Below are 15,420 nucleotides of genomic sequence, written 5' to 3'. Positions count from 1 at the left end.
TGAGTGGCCGAGACCGAGGCGCGCGTTAACAACAGTGGCTGCATCAATTAAGGCTACAAGTGTAGCCCTAAGGACAATCGCAGAACGCTATTTTACTAAACGAAGGTGTTTTGTAACTGATGCCCCATTCTATTCATCAAATTGCGGGTGGACAGTGCACTGATGGGGTTTGTCTACACGATCGTTTGACAATCAGATGAAAACATCATGACTGGTTGTTTATGCCACATCAAAAGGCATAGGCGCCGTGTCCATACGGCTAGGGGAAGCTAAATAAAATGAATTGCCAAAAGTATATAGTCTAATTTGCTTACTCCTGTCTATACATAAATAAATACAAATCATAAAAAATAGGATACTACACCAGCAACCATGATTTGGCCACAGATGATTATTAGCTTTAAAAAAAAAATGATTTAAATGGCATAACCTAAAGTCGGAAGGTCGCGCAATTTGGGAAGCGTGCGCTCCAAATACCAACTAGATGATTGTTAAATTACAATTTTCAGTGAAAAGCAGGCTACCATGTCATTTTTGTAGTATAAAAAAAACTGCGTGTGCCACTTGTGTCCCATACCTGTAAGAAAATAAATCTATACTGAACAAAAAATATAAACTTAACATGGAACAATGTCATTGATTATACTGAGTTACAGTTCGAATGAGGAAATCAGTCAACTGAAATAAATGTATTAGTGCCTAATCTATGGTTTTCACATGACTGTGAATAGATATACGCAACTGTTGGTCACAGACACCTTTAAAAAATCCGCCTCAGAATGGGCCTCAGGATCTGGTCAAGGTATTTTTGTGCTTCAAATTGCCATCGATAAAATGCAATCGTGATCGTTGTCCGTAGTTTATGCCTTCCCTTACCATAACCCCACCGTCACCATAGGGCACTCTGTTCATAACATTGACATCAGCAAACTGCTCCCCCACATGACACCATACATGTGGTCTGCAGTTGTGAGGCTAGTTGGAGGTACTGACAAATTCTCTAAAAAGACATTGGAGGCTGCTTAATTTAGAGAAATTAACATTAAATTATCTGGCAACAGCTCTGGTGGACATTCCTGCAGTTAGCATGACAATTGCAGCTCCCTCAAAACTTGAGCCATCTGTGTGGCATTGTGTTGTGTGTCAAAACTGCACATTTTAGAGTGCCTTTTACTGTCCCCATCACAAGTTGCACCTTTGTAATGATATATGCTGTTTAATCAGCTTCTTGATATGCCACACCTGTCAGGTGGATGGATGATCTTGGTAAATGAGAAATGCTCACTAAAAGGGATGTAAACACATTTGTGCACAACATTTTGAGAGAAATAAGATTTTTGTGCATATGGAACATTTCTGGGATCTTTTATTTCAGCTCATGAAACATGGGACCAACACTTTACATGTTGCGTTTATATTTGTGTTCAGTGTACTTTCACACCGGCATGGTACATCTGACTGTGAAGACAAATGTGGAAGGAAAATGGGGTCCCAATAATTTCCCAGTGAACACCCATTTGGTAAAGCATCAGTGTGCTTTTTGGCTTGCATTTCAAGTCAGAAACAGTTGCACAAAGTCTGATTGTGTATAACGAAATCAAAGCTAATTTGCTTGGTTTCACAATCATGGAATTTAAATACATTTTCATTTTTGGACTTACTTTTATTAAAATAGTGGATAGTCATGTTCATATATCCTTGAATAGTTCCAGAATCCAGCCATCTGTCTCTGCATGATGATACATGAAGTGCAAATGCTGCTTTGTGGTCACTGAGTGGGGAATTAGGTGTATTTTCATCGCAACAAAAAAACACAAGTATGATTCATTCAAAGCTTTGCTACACAGCCTAATAAGCTGTAGTAAGACCAAACATGCCATTATGTTACCTACAATCAAGCTATAGGTACAGTATGATTTTCCTCAATCCCATTCAACAACAATCACTGAGCAATGTTTCCAGAATGTACAAGAGCTGCAGGCAAAGTGATTATAATTTTCTTTTACCAAAAGTTGTGCAGTCCTCCATTGAGCAGTAAACCTCCTTCAAGCTTCTTCTTCAAGATGTCAGGGGGTTAATGTAAATCACGTCACATCACATATAGGACATATTGTCAGGATTTGATCAGTGGGCAGTCAGACTGTAAATATTGTCAGGCGCGGTTCAGTTTTCTAGTGATATGAAGGTCTACAAACAGAGATGCCTTTCTTCACAACCACCCCCTCCTTGCCTCATCTCATGCACTCAGAAAATACATATACTCTCTGTGCAAGGATAGGCAGTCATGGGATGCTCCACTGATTACACTCACACGACTACCACATACAGTAAGGCGGAAGAGATCTGAGCTTCTGATCACATCATTTAAAGATGGTATTTCCAACTCTACAACAGTAGAATTACATCTCTATGGGCGTGCAGACAATATAATGGTTTTACGCCACCTAATCCACTCACAATAAAGATGATTTCTTTACCACATTAAATGAAACTGCAATTAATTGTATTTAAATGTATTGAACATTTACATACAATCCAGAATCTAATCTCCACTCAGAAAAGATGCCTGAGTAGAGACACTGACATTAAACATTAGTATAGTTTAATTATTGGATCTCTACAAAGCATTTCCATGATACAATAGTGTTGATGTTCCTCTACATATCTACCCTGTCCACACCTCAGGAAGAACATGTTAGGAACAGTCTCCCCCTCTAAGAAACATCGCACTAGTGCAGGGAAGCATGAAAATTCCTTCTCTTCGTCCCCTATAACCAAATGTTTTACAATGAATAATACAAGAGGAAATACTTTCACATACATAAAGGCAATGAACAAGGATATCAAATATTCAAAAGTCTCCATTCCCTGTAGCCTACGCCACTTCTGTGAACATAGCAGCATTGGAGTTGTAGAGGAGGACACAGAAAATGCGTTTACACCTCAGTTATTGTTTGATGCAAATATTTATTCTGCAGGGTAGCAGTATTGGGGTACTCTGGATCGAAGATGCATTTGTGTAAAACACCTGCTGGACCATAAAGCCTATGCCACACTGACTATGATGCCACATATTGGCAAAAATGAGATTCATACAAATTCATATCCTTATTATTACGACTTTCATCTACATGATATTTATACAAAGTCATAACTGATCATTTTAATTCACTTTCTCTACTGTAGTCCCGCAGATTCGTCCCATGACGTGAGGTGTCTTCCTCCCGTACTGCTCCATTTGGAAGCTGACACACTGGAGAGGATTGCACTCGTGCACTCTCCCAAAACGAAATGGTCACTATTCTTGGTACTAACAACGGCTTCTTGAACTGGGCGGTGACAGAGATGGGGATATCTGTAGCCAGAGAGTTTGGGAGGAAGTTAGGAGGAGAAAATGTGGAGAGTAGTAGGGAAAGCCCACAATAACTTCAGCCCTGTAGTCCAGGGAACATTGATATCTACTGTCTTCACTTCATCTGGCTCTGATGTGTCCATGTTGGGCGATTAGGCTTGGCTCGCAGTCGGCATTCCAATTAATCCCAAAGGTGTTTGATGGGGTTGAGGTCAGGGCTCTGTGCAGGCCGGTCAAATTCTTCCATACTGATCTCGACAAATCATTTCTGTATGGACCTCGCTTTCTGCATAGGGGCATGTTCATGTTGAAACTGGAAAGGCCTTCCCTAAACTGTTGCCACAAAGTTGGAAGCACAGCATCGTCTAGAATGTCATTGTATGCTGTAGCGTTAAGATTTCCCTTCACTGAAACTAAGGGCCTAGCCTGAACCATGAATAACACCCAGAGACCATTATTAATCCTCCAACAAACTTTACAGTTGGCACTATGCATTCGGGCAGGTAGCGTTCTCCTGGTATCCGCCAAACCCAGATTAGTCCGTTGGACTGCCAGATGGTGAAGCGTGATTCATCACTCCAGATAATGTGTTTTTACTTCTCCAGGGTCCAATAACGGCGACCTTTACACCACTCCAGCTGACGCTTGGCATTGTGCATGGTGATCTTAGGCTTGTGTGGGGCTGCTCGGCCATGGAAACCCATTTCATGAAGCTCCCAATGAACTGTTCTTGTGCTGATGTTGCTTCCAGAGGCAGTTTGGAACTCAGTAGTGAGTGTTGCAACCGAGAACAGGCGATGTTTACGTGCTACTCGCTTCAGCACTCGGCGGTCCCATTCTGTGAGCTTGTGTGGCCTACCACTTTGGGGCTGAGCCGCTGTTGCTCCTAGACATTTCCACAATAACAGCACTTACAGTTGTCAGGGACAGATATACCAGGGCAGTTGACAGGGACAGATTTGTTGGAAAGGTGGCATCCCATGATGGCGCCATGTTGAAAGTCGCTGAGCTCTTCAGTAAGGCAATTCTACTGCCAATGTTTGTCTATGAAGATTGCATCACTGTGTGCTCAATATTATACACCTTTCAGAAATGGGTAAGGCTGAAATAATCAAATCAACTAATTTGAAGGGGTGTCATGGTCATACATTGTATGACCATGACAAGCAGCCGCAGACAGTGGGTCTCTGGGTAACACAGAGGAATATCCCTGAACTCAATGTCTGGGTTGTCCCAGCCAATCCAGCAGCACTACAGAACCTCCTCAGTAGATCCTTGTTGAGCCTACACTACTGTTCAAAAGTTTGGGGTCACTTAGAAATGTCCTTGTTTTCCATGAAAACATACATGAAATTAGTTGCAAAATGAATAGGAAATATAGTCAAGACGTTGACGAGGTTATAAATAATGATTTTTAATTGAAACAATAATTGTGTCCTTTAAACTCTGCTTTCGTCAAAGAATCCCCAATTTGCAGCAATTACAGCCTTGCAGACCTTTGGCATTCTAGTTGTCAGTTTGTTGAGGTAATCTGAAGAGATTTAACCCCATGCTTCCTGAAGCACCTCCCACAAGTTGAATTGGCTTGATGGGCACTTCTTACAGTGAGGGAAAAAACTATTTGATCCCCTGCTGATTTTGTACATTTGCCCACTGACAAAGAAATTATCAGTCTATAATTTTAATGGTAGGTTTATTTCAACAGTGAGAGACAGAATAACAACAAAGAAATCCAGGAAAACGCATGTCAAAAATGTTATAAATTGATTTGCATTTTAATGAGGGAAATAAGTATTTGACCCCCTCTCAATCAGAAAGATTTCTGGTCTTTTATACAGGTAACGAGCTGAGATTAGGAGCACACTCTTAAAGGGAGTGCTCCTAATCTCAGCTTGTTACCTGTATAAAAGACACCTGTCCACAGAAGCAATCAATCAATCAGATTCCAAACTCTCCACCATGGCCAAGACCAAAGAGCTCTCCAAGGATGTCAGGGACAAGATTGTAGACCTACACAAGGCTGGAATGGGCTACAAGACCATCGCCAAGCAGCTTGGTGAGAAGGTGACAACAGTTGGTGCGATTATTCGCAAATGGAAGAAACACAAAAGAACTGTCAATCTCCCTCGGGCCTGGGGCTCCATGCAAGATCTCACCTCGTGGAGTTGCAATGATCATGAGAACGGTGAGGAATCAGCCCAGAACTACACGGGAGGATCTTGTCAATGATCTCAAGGCAGCTGGGACAATACTCACAAAGAAAACAATTGGTAACACACTACGCCGTGAAGGACTGAAATCCTGCAGCGCCCGCAAGGTTCCCCCTGCTCAAGAAAGCACATATACATGCCCGTCTGAAGTTTACCAATGAACATCTGAATGATTCAGAGGACAACTGGATGAAAGTGTTGTGGTCTGATGAGACCAAAATGGAGCTCTTTGGCATCAACTCAACTCGCCGTGTTTGGAGGAGGAGGAATGCTGCCTATGACCCCAAGAACAACATCCCCATTGTCAAACATGGAGGTGGAATCATTATGCTTTGGGGGTGTTTTTCTGCTAAGGGGACAGGACAACTTCACCGCATCAAAGGGACGATGGACGGGGCCATGTACCGTCAAATCTTGGGTGAGAACCTCCTTCCCTCAGCCAGGGCATTGAAAATGGGTCGTGGATAGGTATTCCAGCATAACAATGACCCAAAACACACGGCCAAGGCAACAAAGGAGTGGCTGAAGAAGAAGCACATTAAGGTTCTGGAGTGGCCTAGCCAGTCTCCAGACCTTAATCCCATAGAAAATCTGTGGAGGGAGCTGAAGGTTCGAGTTGCCAAAAATCAGCCTCTAAACCTTAATGACTTGGAGAAGATCTGCAAAGAGGAGTGGGACAAAATCCCTCCTGAGATGTGTGCAAACCTGGTGGCCAACTACAAGAAACGTCTGACCTCTGTGATTGCCAACAAGGGTTTTGCCACCAAGTACTAAGTCATGTTTTGCAGCGGGGTCAAATACTTATTTCCCTCATTAAAATGCAAATCATTTTATATGCGTTTTTTTGGATTTTTTTGTTGTTATTCTGTTGCTCACTGTTCAAATAAACCTACCATTAAAATTATAGACTGATCATTTATTTGTCAGTGGGCAAACGTACAAAATCAGCAGGGGATCAAATACCTTTTCCCCTCACTGTACGTACCATATGGTCAAGCTGCTCCCACAACAGCTCAAAAGGGTTGAGATCCGGTGACTGTGCTGGCCACTCCATTATAGACAGAATACCAGCTGACTGCTTCTTCCCTAAATAGTTATTGCATAGTTTGGAGCTGTGCTTTGGGTCATTGTCCTGTTGTAGGAGGAAATGGGCTCCAATTAAGTGCCTTCCACAGGGTATGGCATGGTGTTGCAAAATAGAGTGATAGCCTTCCTTCTTCAATATCCCTTTTACCTTGTATAAATCTCCCACTTTACCACCACCAAAGCCCCCCCAGACCATCATATTGCCTCCACCATGCTTGACAGATGGCATCAGGCACTCCTCCAGCATCTTTTCATTGTTTCTGCGTCTCACAAATGTTCTTCTTTGTGATCCGAACACCTCAAACTTAGATTCGTCTGTCCATAACACTTTTTTTCCAATCTTCCTCTGTCCAGTTATTTTGCCCATCTTAATCTTTTCTTTCTATTAGCCAGTCTGAGATATGGCTTTTTCTTTTCAACTCTGCCGAGAAGGCTAGCATCCCGGAGTCGCCTCTTCACTGTTGACGTTGAGACTGGTGATTTGCGGGTACTATTTAATGAAGCTGCTAGTTGAGGACTTGTGAGGCGTCTGTTTTTCAAACTAGACACTCTACTGTACTTGTCCTCTCGCTCAGTTGTGCACCGGGGCCTCCCAATCCTCTTTCTATTCTGGTTAGAGCCAGTTTGCGCTGTTCTGTGAAGGGAGTAGTACACAGTGTTGTACGAGATCTTCAGTTTCTTGGCAATTTCTCGCATGGAATAGCCTTTATTTCTCTGAACAAGAATAGACTGACGAGTTTCACAAGAAAGTTATTTGTTACTTGCCATTTTGAGCCTGTAATCAAACCCACAAATGCTGATGCTCCAGATATTCAACTAGTCTAAAGAAGGCCAGTTTTATTGCTTCTTTAATCGGAACAACAGTTTCAGCTGTGCTAACATAATTACAAAAGGGTTTTCAAATGATCAATTAGCCTTTTAAAATGATAAACTTGGATTAGCTAACACAACGTGCCATTGGAACACAGGAGTGATGGTTGCTGATAATGGGCCTGTGTACGCCTATGTACTGTATATCTAGGAACAGCATTTACCGTGTAGAATGACTGTGATTGAGGCTAATCGCAAAGTCCTGTGTCATCTGTTTATTTAACCTTGAGCCAGTTAAGTCATTGACAAGAAATATTCCTTACCAATAACAACCTGTTTTATATGTTCTTTCTTTCTTTCTTTCTTTCAGCAACTCCCTCAGATGCACTTGAGTCAGTGGACATATCCCAGTTTGAAGTGCCAAGGCTGCCAGTCAATGACTCTCACTGTGAGATTAATGAAATCCTGCTGGATCTCAAGTCATCAGGTACAAAACTATCCCTTTACTGTAGATCTTACTTTACTGTAGATCTCACTTTACTGTAGATCTCACTCTCACTTGTGGCTGCTTATATCAGGATACAGGATATAGCAACCTGCAATGTTGTTTGTTCTGAGATTCCATCACTAAGTGTGCTGCAACATATACACAGTACATCATATCTCTATATATGACTCTGTAAGCGTGCCACTAAGTGATGCAGCGTGCCACTAAGTGATGCAGCGTGCCACTAAGTGATGCAGCGTGCCACTAAGTGATGCAGCGTGCCACTAAGTGATGCAGCGTGCCACTAAGTGATGCAGCGTGCCACCAAGTGATGCAGGGTCTCATGGGGCCGGTGATTGTCTTGAAGTTATTTTGTGTCTGAGAAAGATCAGGAGGAGATGGAACAGGCACTTTGGATGTAAACCCCTGACTTCAACTGTAGATATTCCATATAAAATCTGCCGTTTACAGCTACAATAGTCATTTACACCATTAACAATGTCTACCCTGTATTTCGGATCAATTTGGTGTTATTTTAATGGACAACATTTTTTATTTTATTAAAAAACAAGGACATTTCTAACAACCATCTTAGTAGGCAGCGTGCTGTTTGAAATGATGATTATAATGAAATTAAATCATATCCCTAGAACAAATTTGACTACTACATTGTCAAGAGACTCTGCCTTTGACATCACCATCGCAGGAGTATAAATGACCCTGTCTTTTAAGAAGAGCGAAAAAGGTAGGGAAACATAAAATTCTTTGATGACTGTCAAACACGACATTAGCTTTAAGTAGTTTATAAAAGCAATACATGTTTGTATAAAGAAAATATATGGCACATGCTGGAAACCCAGCAATGAAAAAATGTATCAGAATATTTCAAATTTTCAGAAAATTGATGAGAAGCTAGGTGCTTTTAGCAATGCGGGTGTATTTATATACACTAGCGTTGCTTTCAATTGTATGGAGGAATGCTGCGTTCATAACAACTGGGAACTCGGAAATCTCAGACTTCCGACTATATCGGCCATATACCACAAACCCCTGAGGTGCCTTATTGGTATTATAAACCGGTTACCAACATAAATAGAACAGTAAACAAGTATTGTCTGAAATATCACAGCTTTCAGACAATCAGCATCCAGGACCCAAACTACCTAGTGTAAATACTTTGCTTGTCGTAACCAAACAATGCACATATTGTGATCATTTGACAAAATGTTAACAATAATCGAATGATGAGATTGAAAGGATTAAAATCGATGGAAGATGAATGTCTGCAGACGGGGCCAACTAATAAGAGAGTGAATAGCTGAGCACTGAGCACTGCAATGCACATTCTGACAGAAACATAGAATTGAGGCAGTAATGTCCATCCTCCATTGACTTGATGCGTTAGAAGTTTCAGGAAATCGTCAAATCTCTGGCTGGCTGTGCCTTTCAGGAACTGATATTTTAGTCGCAGGAAGAATCTACAACATACAGTAATATGGTATTCCAAGACTGTGATGATACACAAAACAATACTTCAAAGACAAGGACAAACAGTGACCAGCATGTTAGTGTTAAATCATTTGTTTAAACAACAAGACTTGAATGACAACAGAAATTCCTAACAATAGAGGAATAATTCCTTATATTTGGGGTTTTGCTGGGGTGGACAGGTACAGTATATGATCCTGACTGGTTTGTTATTTGTTCACAATCAATGGATAGCTTTTCAACATTAATTAAAATGGCCAAGGAACAGACAGTAATGCCTTTTAATAGCTCTCAGTGAGATTTTTGGTGTTGCTATTCTCATGGCACAAGAAAGCCAGTACTTCCTCAGGTAGGCCAGGACAAAAGGATACAGAAGCACTTCCTCCAGTGTTGTTGAAGTGTCTTCAAAGTCTTTATCCTGTAAAGTGTATTGACAGAAAAACATTACGGTATTTCCAGTATGTGATGCAGTCATCCAGGTGGTCCATTCCTGTAATGCCAGATTATTTTGTTGTAATCCACCGGTTTACAGCCTGCAAAAAGATAACCCTATCATTCAGTGTATTCTTTAATCCTAGCCTAAAAGTGAACATGATTAATGTCAAAAGCGTTCTTTAAAACCATTCTTATAATAATAATTACCTGCTAAACGTGATACCAGCACAGAAGGATGTGGACATTTGGGAACACTTATTTTGTAGCCCCCACTTCCTTCATGTCCTTGTCCACCATAAAGGCCCTAAAGATAATTATAAATCACTCACATTGCACAATGTCTACAGATTTTCTAGGCACTGTAATTAGCCTACATGTACTGTAGATCTACAGCCATTCATCTTAATGCAGAACAAATACCTGGTCTCAAATTCTTGCGCAGCATTCCTGATCTTCCTCAAGCAGAATGCGACATTTTCCTTGGCTCATTATGAAAGTTGCCACAGGAAAGCCATACCCACACTCATCCCTGACAACTAGTGTGTAGATGGCATAGCCATATGCAGTGTGGCCTGAAAAAGAAATGCAGGTCTAAGCAAGTTAACCCAGAAAGTAGTGGCTCTGCACCTCATCCGTAACACATTGTGCCACTGCCACACAGGCTGTCACACAGGCTTTGATTTTCATTCGACCCTCTATGTGCGCATCTTGAAAACGTCTCTTCACTGATGTTGAATGAATAAGAATGTTGTTAGTGTAAAGTGTTACCATTTGTTTAAACACCAGAATAGGATGCATCCACGAGCAACAGGTTTTTACCACATTTCACCATCTTCTGCCTGCTCTTGATTTTGAAGAAAGAGGAGCAGAATGAGGAGCAGTGGATGCTCTATGTCTCGTTTTTTCAGGTCCGTCTTAGCTTGAGAATCCACACTCAGAGAATCGCTGTTGGGATGCCTCTCTAGCGACTCATCCTGTTCTTGACATTCTTGACATAGCACCTATCTTGCATGTCCATGAAGCCTCTAGCCTTAGAACACTCCATTAGATACACTCATGGCAATCTCATGGCACGCCTTCCCTTCAACAGCCAGGAATGAAATGTGGGACGTCAGGTCTGGGTGGATCCTGTTGTTTTTCTGCTCTTCAGTCATGTTACTGTGTCCAGTGTGCCGGAACATCTTTCTTATGATGGTGGGTCCATCCATTAGGTCAAAGGACACATAGGCCTTACAGCTGTTGGCCCTGGTCTCATCAGGCTGCCCAGATGACTTCCCTATGGGGTTGTCATGCCTTTCACAGTGGTAGTGAAGAGGCTTTTGTTTGTGTTTGGTGAAGATATATGCTTCCTCTATTTCGCCTAGACTCTTCTGTATGAAATCTTCAAAGATCGTATCCCCCTCCAGAACTCTCACCTCCACTTCTGCTCCCTGGCTCTTCTTTCTGTCTCTCTACCTTCTATGATTTATGAAGACTAATGTTAAATAATATAAAACGTATACCTCTCATTATAACTTCTATCTTTGGTTTGCTTTTAATTCACTGCAATGTTCATGTTTTACAGGGATGTTATGATCATGTCACATACCTGGACTGTAACCTTTATTTAAAGCTTTTTCATCAAACTGTTCCCTTTTTTTTATTTTGCGGGGCTGAAGGGTCCAGTACAATCCTCCGATTGTTGTTTTCATTTTTAGTGTCATTCTAATTTCTTTATTTAAAGCTTGAAAAACAGGTATGTCATGTTAGAAACATGGGGCCCTGGGTTAGTAGAGAGCATTATGAGGTATGAACGAATGTAGCATATAAACACTGAGTGTAGCTTTCACCTGGATTCACACTGACCAGGTGAATCCAGGTGAAAGTTATGATCCCTTATTGATGTCACTTGTTAAATCCACTTCAATCAGTGTAGATGAAGGGGAGGAGACAGGTTAAAGAAGGATTTTTAAGCCTTGAGTGAATTGAGACAAGGATTATGTGTCATTCAGAGGGTGAATGTGCAAGACAAAAGATTTAAGTGCCTTTGATCGGGGTATGGTAGTAGGTGCCAGGCACACCGGTTTGTGTCAAGAACTGCAACACTGCTGGGTTTTTCACGATCAACAGCTTCCCTTGTGTATCAAGAATGGTCCACCACCCAAAGGACATCCAGCCAATTTGACACAACTGTGGGAAGCATTGGAGTCAACATGGGCCAGCTCTCCTTGTGAAATGCTTTCGCCACCTTGTAGAGTCCATGCCCTGACGAATTGAGGCTTTTCTGAGGGTAAAAGGGGGTGCAACTCAATATTAGGAAGGTGTTCCTAATGTTTTCTACACTCACTGTATGACAGGGCACAAAGTTAACGGTAGGCATTGAGACTAATCTATATATAGATGTTTAAAATTAAACATAGGGGGCCCCTATGGACTGATTCGATGTCCAATTTGGGGTTAGTGGGCTCTTCAATAGCATTGCCCCCAAATCGATAAGGCCCCTACAAGTTGGCCTGACTGAGAGCACTCTCTCTGAGTTGAATTACCTCAGACTGCTAAAGTGATGTAAGATACCTCAAAGTGAATGCTCTCAGACTTGTCTACCAACCAAAAAGCTATTGTAATATTTTCCATTATATACAGTGCATTCAGAAAGTATTCAGACCCCTTGACTTTTTCCAGATTTTGTTACATTGCAGCCTTATTAAAAAATTGATGCAATTATTTCCCCCCTCATCAATCTACACACAATACCCCATTATGACAAATCAAAACAGGTTTTTAGAAATGTTTGCAAATGTATTAAAAATAAGAAACAGAAATGCCTTATTTACACAAGTATTCAGAACCTTTGCTATGAGACTCGAAATTGAGCTCAGGTGCATCCTGTTTCAATTGATCATCCTTGAGAGGTTTCTACAACTTGATTGGAGAACCCGCGTGTGGTATATTCATTTGATTGAAATTATTTGGAAAGGCACACACTTGTCTATATAAGGTCCCACAGTTGACAGTACATGTCAGAACAAAAACCAAGCCATGAGGTCGAAGAAATTGTCTGTAGAGCTCCGAGACAGGATTGTGTCGAGGCACAGATCTGGGAAGAAGTTTGGAAGAAGTTTGGAACCACCAAGACTCTTCCTAAAGCTGGCCGCCGCCTGGCCAAACTGAACAAACGAGGGAGAAGGGCCTTGGTCAGGGAGGTGACCAAGAACCAATGGTCACTCTGATAGAGCTCCAGAGTTCCTCAGTGAAGATGGAAGAACCTTCCAGAAGGACAACCATCTCTGCAGCACTTCACCAATCAGGCCTTTATGGTAGAGTGGCCAGACTGAAGCCACTCCTCAGTAAAAGTCACATGACAGCCTGCTTGGAGTTTGCCAAAAAGCAACTAAAGGACTCTCAGACCTTGAGAAACAAGATTCTCTGGTCTGATGAAACCAATATTGAACTCTTTGGCCTGAATGCCAAGCGTCATATCTGGAGGAAACCTGGCACATTCCCTACGGTGAAGCATGGTGGTGGCAGCATCATGCTGTGGGGATGTTCTTCAGCGGCAGGGACTGAGTGACTAGTCAGGATTGAGGGAAAGATGAACGGAGCAAAGTACAGAGAGATCCTTGATGAAAACCTGATCCAGAGTGCTCAGGACCTCAGACTGGGGAGAAGGTTCACCTTCCAACAGGACAACAACCCTAAGCACACAGCCAAGACAGCGCAGGAGTGGCTTCGGGACAAGTCTCTGAATGTCCTTGAGTGGCCCAGCCAGAGTCCGGACTTGAACCCAATCGAACATCTCTTCAGAGACCTGAAAATAGTTGTGCAGCAATGCTCCCCATCCAACCTGAGCTTGAGAGGATCTGCAGAGAAGAATGGGAGAACCTCCCCAAATACAGGTGTGCCAAGCTTGTAGCATCATACCCAAGAATACTCAAGGCTGTAATCGCTGCCAAAGGTGCTTCAAGAAAGTACAGCGTAAAGGGTCTGAATACTTATATAGATGTAATTTTTTTATTATAAATTCGCAAAAATGTATACAAACCTGTTTTTGCTTTGTCATTATGGGGTATTGTGTGCAGATTGATGAGGAAGAAAAATATTTCATCCATTTTAGCATGAGGCTGTAACTTAACAAAATGTATATAACCTCGCTACTGTTATTTTATTGTTGCTTCTTAATTATTTCTTTCTTTTTTTCTTAAAAAAAATTATGCATAGTTGGTTAAGGGCTTGTAAGTAAGCATTTCACTGTAAGGTCTACAACTGTTTAAAAAGTGACAAATATGATTTTATTTGTTATCAACCCCTTGCATTGGTGGACATGGTAGCAGGACCCAATACAAATATGCCTACAGACTGAAAGTGGGGAGGGAGAGAGAGAGCAAGAGAGAGAGAGCGAACAAAAAGATAATTACTTGACACATTGGAAAGAATTAACAAAAAAACAGAGCAAACTAGAATGCTATTTGGCCCTAAACAGAGAGTACACAGTGACAGAATTTCTGACCACTGTGACTGACCCAAATTTAGTAAAAGCTTTGACTATGTACAGACTCAGTGAGCATAGCCTTGCTTTTGAGAAAGGCTGCTGTAGGCAGACCTAGCTCTCAAGGGAAGGCAGGCTATGTGCACACTTCCCACAAAATGAGGTGGAAACTGAGCTGCACTTCCTAACCTCCTGCCAAATGTATGATAATATTAGAGACATATTTCCCTCAGATTACACAGACCCACAAAGAATTCGAAAAAAAAACAGATCTAATTTTGATCAACTCCCATATCTATTTGGTGAAATAAAACAGTGTGCAATCACAGCAGCAAGATTTGGGACCTGTTGCCACAAGAAAAGTGCAACCAGTGAAGAACAAACACCATTGTAAATACAACCCATACTTATTATTTTCCCTGTTGTACTTTAACTGATTGCACATTGCTACAACACTGTATATGGACATTTGAAATGTCTTTATTCTTTTGGAACTTGAGTGAGTGTAAGATTTACTGTTCACTTTTTTGTGTTTATTTCACTTTTGTTTATCCATTTCACTTGCTTTGGCAATGTAAACATGTGTTTCCCATGCCAATAAAGCCCATTGAATTGAATTGAGAGAGAGAGCGATAGAGAGAGAGAGAGAGAGAGGAAGGGGGATCTAGTCCATCAGCATGACTGTAGTTTTTATATCTGAAAACCTGTAATTCTACTCGTAATCCTACTCGTAATCCTATCTAATTCATTAGCTAGTCTGCTCAGTTTACATATTTCATGGAATCTAGCTTGAGGTCTGTCAGTCAAACATGAATAAAAACATGTGCTTCCATCAAATTGACTTGTTGCAGTTAAAACCCACTGGGCACACATTAGTTGAATTAACGTTGTTTCCACGTCCTTTCAATGAAATTACGTTGAACCAACGTGGAATAGATGTTGAATTGACGTCTGTGCCCAGTGGAAAGGATGTGCGTGATGACATAACGCACATAAAAACAACTTTTTGCGGTTAAATTCCAATGTACCGAGTTACAATGGGTTTCCATCTTGTTTTCAACTCTACTGATGGTTTTGTCACCAAAAA

The sequence above is a fragment of the Salmo trutta genome, chromosome 9 (genome assembly GCF_901001165.1).
Source record: "Salmo trutta chromosome 9, fSalTru1.1, whole genome shotgun sequence".
Lineage (NCBI taxonomy): Eukaryota > Metazoa > Chordata > Actinopteri > Salmoniformes > Salmonidae > Salmo > Salmo trutta.
This window is presented reverse-complemented; position numbering follows the sequence as displayed.